Source organism: Nematolebias whitei, chromosome 6 (genome assembly GCF_014905685.2).
Source record: "Nematolebias whitei isolate Nwh7 chromosome 6, NemWhi1, whole genome shotgun sequence".
Taxonomy (NCBI): Eukaryota; Metazoa; Chordata; class Actinopteri; order Cyprinodontiformes; family Rivulidae; genus Nematolebias; species Nematolebias whitei.
In genome coordinates this window covers 18,958,365-18,964,364 of record NC_056503.1, presented here as the reverse complement: position 1 = coordinate 18,964,364, position 6,000 = coordinate 18,958,365, and the positions used below count along the sequence as shown (strand labels likewise).

Here is a 6,000-nt window from a genome sequence, read left to right as displayed (position 1 = left end):
CTCAGCTCTCTCTGTTCTCATGGAAACACCAGACTAGAAGAGCAGAGAAGTGTGCGTTTTGTGTGTGTGTGTGTGTGTGTGTGTGTGTGTGTGTGTGTGTGTGTGTGTGTGTGTGTGTGTGTGTGTGTGTGTGTGTGTGTGTGAGAGAGAATGAGGAATGAAGGTGAGAGAGGAAGCAAGAAGGCCGGGTGTGGCTTCTCCTTCCCACCCCTCTTCTTACACCCTGTGACCACCTTTGCACACACTCTGGTTTAATTACGAGGTGCGTGCACACACACACACAATCAGCACAGTCAGGCTTGCAGGTGCATGCTCATGCAAACACCCACACTCTATTTGTCTTTCATCAGATACACACACACGCATCCAGAGGTGTCAGAAGAGACCCCACCCCCGCTCCGAGCTTCAGCAGGAGCTGCAGACACAATAAGGATGCAGAGAGGAGGGACGGTGGAAATGTGGAGAAATTATTAACTAGCACCACTGAGAGTCCTCGCTGCTCCCACAGAGCCTCAGCAGCAGTACTTGGCAGCGCTACATCATCACTCTGTGTAATCATGGTCTGTAGCCGGTCCAGAGACACGGGCGGTGCTATAACGCAGGCTTCTGCTGAGTGCGCTTCATTCGCCTCACAACTCCACTTTGGTACTGTTCTGCACATTCATGCTGAGCAGCTTCTAGCCCCCGTCCTCTGCTCGGCTGCCGTAAGTGAGACATGTGCTCTGTGACAGACCCCCACAAATACTGTGAAACTGTGAGCAAATGAATAAACCTGAGCAGGAGAGCAAGAGGGGGTATTGTACGGTTATTAACAGTAGAGTAACGGTTATTTGACTTGTCAGCACTTTATTAAACAACTGGTGGCCCGTGGGCCACCTCTACCAGCCACCCACCACGTCTGAAGAATGGAGACACTTTCATGAATTATCACCCATCATCATCAATGGGGCAGCTGTGGCTGAGTGGTTAGAGCAGTTGTCCTCCAATGGGAGAGTTGGGGGTTTGAATCCACCAGCAGTCACATGCTGAAGTGTCCCTGGGCACAACACTGAACGAGTGGCGTCTATGTGATACACAGGTATACAGAGTATACCCACTAGAAAAGCATAGGAAGGTCAGTACACCCACTTAAAAGTGCCCACTGATGTGACATATTGGGCTTGTGTCATTGTCAACACATTTTGAACATTTTACAGACACACTGAGTTGGTTCAACCCGTTTATGTATAATTAATACTTCAGTACTTACTGCTTAATACTTGAACATGTTTTGCTTTGATACGGTTTTATAAATTCTATAACATGTTTTTAATACAAAGCCAACTGTTGTACAATAATTCAAATATAAGCAATTTTAGAAATATTCAATATGTTTAAAAATCAAAACAAATTGACCATTATTTTGTACTAACCGGTGTACTTCGGTTTCTAAGCACAGTATACAATGGTACAAAAATGTAGACTACACCACTGCACTGAACCCCTCATCACCTCCAATGTTTATGAATGTGATAAAGCACTGATTAGTCTTTGTACAGATCTAGTAGAGAGCCGTATGAATGGGTAAATGAGGACACAGATTGTAGTGTAAAGAGCTTTGAGTATCTTGATAAGATAGAAAGGCGCTCTACAAGTACAGTCCATTTACACAGTTTTGGTGTTTTTTCACATAACTTGAGTGCTGCCTCGATGAAGACCGTCATAATGCAGCAGCCCTAAACTTCCACCGTGTCAGTTTTTATCCAAGACAAACATCAAGGGGGCAAATAAGGAAATAAAGTCACAAAACGCTCAGCATCTTCTGCCATGGTTTCCAAAACTACCATGCCTGAGTCAAAGCCACCTTCCCTCCACGGGTCAGAGCTTGTCAGTTGAGTCCATCTGACGTATCCAACAAGCAAAGAATCATCTGCACCTCTTCGTATCTTGATAAGATAGAAAGGTGCTATACATGTACAGTCCATTTATCATTTACCCAAAGGTAGAGCAATAATTGTTTTACACATGAATGTGTGTGTGTGTTTGTCCCTGTGATGAACTTGTGTCCTGTCCAGGGTGTCCCCCACCTCTTGTACAGAGACTGCTGGAGCTAGACACCAGCTGCCCCTCAACCTGGAAAGGAAAAGCAGGCAACGGAAATGAAAGGATGGATAGATGTTTGGAAAAAAAAAAAAGAAGTAAATAAATAAGGCTGGAGTTTTTTTTTTTTTTTTTTTTTTTAGACAGCAAAAATCCACTTTGGTCTTGGTTGCATTTAGTCACTCCGACCAGAAATTAACAAGTGATCAGTTTCCATGGGCTCGTCTCGGCCCTACTCAGATCTACTCTGCACATCTTCGGAGGGCTGGGTGACCCCGCCCACTTCTAGCTCGACTCTCAGGGCCAACTAGGCCATGGTTCCAATCGTGATGAGTTGGGCTGAAGATCTGACGTCAGCGATTGGCCAGAGAGAGGTCAGTCTTGAGCGTCTCTCTTACAAGAATCAAACCTACCACTTTAAAACCTTACCGTGTTTTTGTTTACTTTTAAGAATATATCCATTAAAATGGCAACACATATACCAACACTGTGTGACTTGAGGTGCAGATGATTCTTTGCTTGTTGGATACGTCAGATGGACTCAACTGACAAGCTCTGACCCGTGGAGGGAAGGTGGCCTTGACTCAGGCATGTTAGTTTTGGAAACCATGGCAGAAGATGCTGAGCGTTTTGTGACCATTTCCTTATTTGCCCCCTTGATGTTTGTCTTGGAAAAAAACTGACACGGTGGAAGTTTAGGGTTGCTGCATTATGACAGTCTTCATCGAGGCAGCACTCAAGTTATGTGAAAAAACACCAAAACTGTGTAAATGGACTGTACTTGTATAGCGCCTTATCAAGATCTTATCAAGATACTCAAAGTGCTTTACACTACAATCTGTGCTTGCATCTACCCGTTCATACAGCACTCTACTATGTCTGTACAAAGACTAATCAGAGCTTTATCACATTCATACACCGATGGGACACACATTGGAGGTAATGAGGGGTTCAGGGTCTTGCCCAGGGACACTTCAACATGTGACTGCTGGTGGATTCAAACCGCCAGCTCTCCCATTGGAGTACAACTGCTCTAAACACTCAGCCACAGTCACCCCACAACCCAAGTTGGTGTAAACTCAAGTAAAGTCAAAGTGGGTCATGTTGAGCCTGAACAACAGAAAAACGGCACAATTCTTTAAACTGAGGTAATTTTATTTATACAACAGGTTAGATATTAATTATTCATTTTTAATCCACAGAACCTTACTTCAAAAACATCAAAATTATTGCTTTGAGGGCAGAAATGCTTGGAACTGTATCCTTTTACCTCAAAATTTGCATTCAATTCAGTTATCACTGACGCAACTTGCTGCCCGTTGCTGAAAAGACTCATAGCATCAGCATCTAAATATCAAGAAGCAAATTTGTTCAAATCGAGTCCCCAATCTGAAAGCGCCGACACAAATCCTTTGAGAGTGTAAAAACATAAACACAATCATATTCTCACATTTCAGATGGTGGGCTTTGTCTGCGAGAGGAAGAGAAAAACAATCGAAACATTCAATTCCCCAAGAGGCAGAACTCCGGCTGAGGCCGGGGCAGTGGTAGCTGCAGAGACCAAGTGAGAACGTGTGGGACGGTCTTAGAAAACAATCCATCTGCCACTGCAACAGATTGGACAGCAGCTGAGTGGAAACTAACCCTGCAGACAGTATAGCTGCTCCGTTTCCCAATGACTTAGTATGCTAATGTATGTCCGCTCGTTTGATTGTTCTGCTGAGCAGCTGAATTTGCTGACCGCAGAGATCGATAATGTCACACCTTTCTAACCGTACGGGGAAACAGTCGAGATGTTTGCCTTGGCAACACTTTACACCTGGCAGCCCGTTTCTCCAATTACAAACTAATTCCTGTCATTAATTTACTTTAAAACATTAAGTTTGAACTCGCGGAGCAGTGCTGTTAGTAAAGCATGAGACACCGCAGAAACTGCACAGAATTAAGACAAATGGAAGCTCCCGTCACTAATGTTGATTGTTTCCTGCACAAAATTAGGTTCAGTGATGGGAGACAAATATTTCTCAAATGGAAATCAGAAACAGGGCATGTGAATACGTTCTGTGGTTTGCTGCTTTGTGCATCAAGAATGCAACGCCATCCCGTGATGAAGCTTCTCGTTTGCTGAATTAAAGGTCGCTGTGTCGAGTCAAGGCAATGAGACTCACAATTCATTCAGTGGCTGCAGTTACAGTAGTCCCTCGTTTATCTTGAGGGATCCGTACCCTGAAGCCCTGTGATAAGTGAAAAACCGCCAAGTAGGAATAATAGAACAAGTAGTGGGGGGGGGGGGGGGGATATGGCTCAAATATAATAAATTTCAGAGCATTCTGACAATAACAATAAATTTTGTGATATAACAAGCGACAACCATCCCCCACCCCCGAAATCATAGTTATTCATTTGACAAAATTAACTTAACATGTTGCTTTGCAGTATTATACAAAAAGCTAAAAAAAAACTAAAAAAAACAACAAGGAGTAATTTTACTGAAATTACTTTATTTAGTAAAGTATTCAGTCTCCAAGTATAAATATAAAAAAATAAAAATGATCCTTCTGTTATTTAGATTGAAAATGTCTGCACAAAATATAGAACAAAATCCACCACAAAAACTAAAGTGCAGGTGAAGTTTCCCAAAATAACTGAATAAAATTAAGTTTAAGATCTGTTGATAATAAATGTAACAAAATATATGTTTCCTTTAAGGTCGTTTTCACACTAGATAGTCCGGTAGACTCGGTTCGGTTCGGGACCAATATTCATGACCTTTTGTTTACATTTGAGCTGGTGAGTTTGCATTCACACTGCACTGCACTGTGCAGTCGAGCCAACCTGTTGAACCAACCTGTTCCCCCGCTCGCCTGTGGGGGCGCTGCACCAAGAACTACTGAAAGAAACGACAAAAACCTCTGAAGACACTTCTTCTTCTTCTTCTGTAAATAAAAATAAAAACGAAGTGGCATCAAGTTTTAGCAGTTTTAGGAGTTATATTTTGTCATTTTTCAAAAATGGACTTAGCATGAGCAGAAGATGAGACAGAAGAGCGCTTAAAGGGCTACGCTTATACTCATAGAATCTGGGGTTACAGTACGTAACCAACGTTTTTCCACACAAGGCAAATGACAGCTCCATATAAGGTAAGAGAAATGCGTGTTTGTTTACCCTGCGAAGCGGGCCCCGGTCTGTTTACATTCACACTGTACTCAAACCGCGCTGGAGTTCGCTTCTACCGGACCGAGACCTAGGTTTTAGCCCGGGCCAGAGTTCACCTTTTTGTTCCGTCACAGAGTTCGATGGCGCGTTCACACCTCCCTAAACGAACCGGACTTTCAAGGAAAACGAGCTTGAGTTCGATTAAAGCGGACTAAACAGGGCTAGTGTGAATGCACCCTAAATGAGCTACAACTTCCAGAACTTGTAACAAGGTGATGAGCTGACCCTGAAGCTTGTGGTGTTTCAGCTTCCCCTGTTCCTGCAGGAACAATTCATTTCTCTGATGCTCTGTCTCTGATCACCTGACTCTGTTCTTGGTCCATGGACTCTGGAACTCAAGAGACACAGCTGAGCTGCACGTTGTTCATTTTTAGCTTTTTAGCTAGCTAGTATTGCGCGCAGCTAATTAGCATTAAGCCAGTACAAATAATTTCCCTTTGGGATAAATAAAGTATTTTTGAATTGAAAAAAAAAAAAAAAATATATCTGTATATCTGTAGTGAACTAGGCCTGAGGTCAAATCTTGACCTTAAGGACCTTATGGGACAGAAACTGTCATTTCATTGATTTGAATCCAGAAATACAGGTTGACCCATCCTGAGACTTTCTTTCTTGAATTAATCAAGTGAAAGAAGACTACTTTCGATTATCATTACTATTTTACAAATGTTTGATAATCAAATTGTGTTAGTTCAAACCATTTCC

At 42.7% G+C, this 6,000-nt stretch overlaps 1 protein-coding gene across 1 annotated transcript in view; it reads right to left on the bottom strand.

Annotated features, from left to right (window-relative positions):
* mpzl3 (myelin protein zero-like 3) overlaps positions 1-6,000 on the bottom strand; it is a 53,593-nt gene that overhangs the window by 6,781 nt on the left and 40,812 nt on the right. The window lies entirely within an intron of this gene.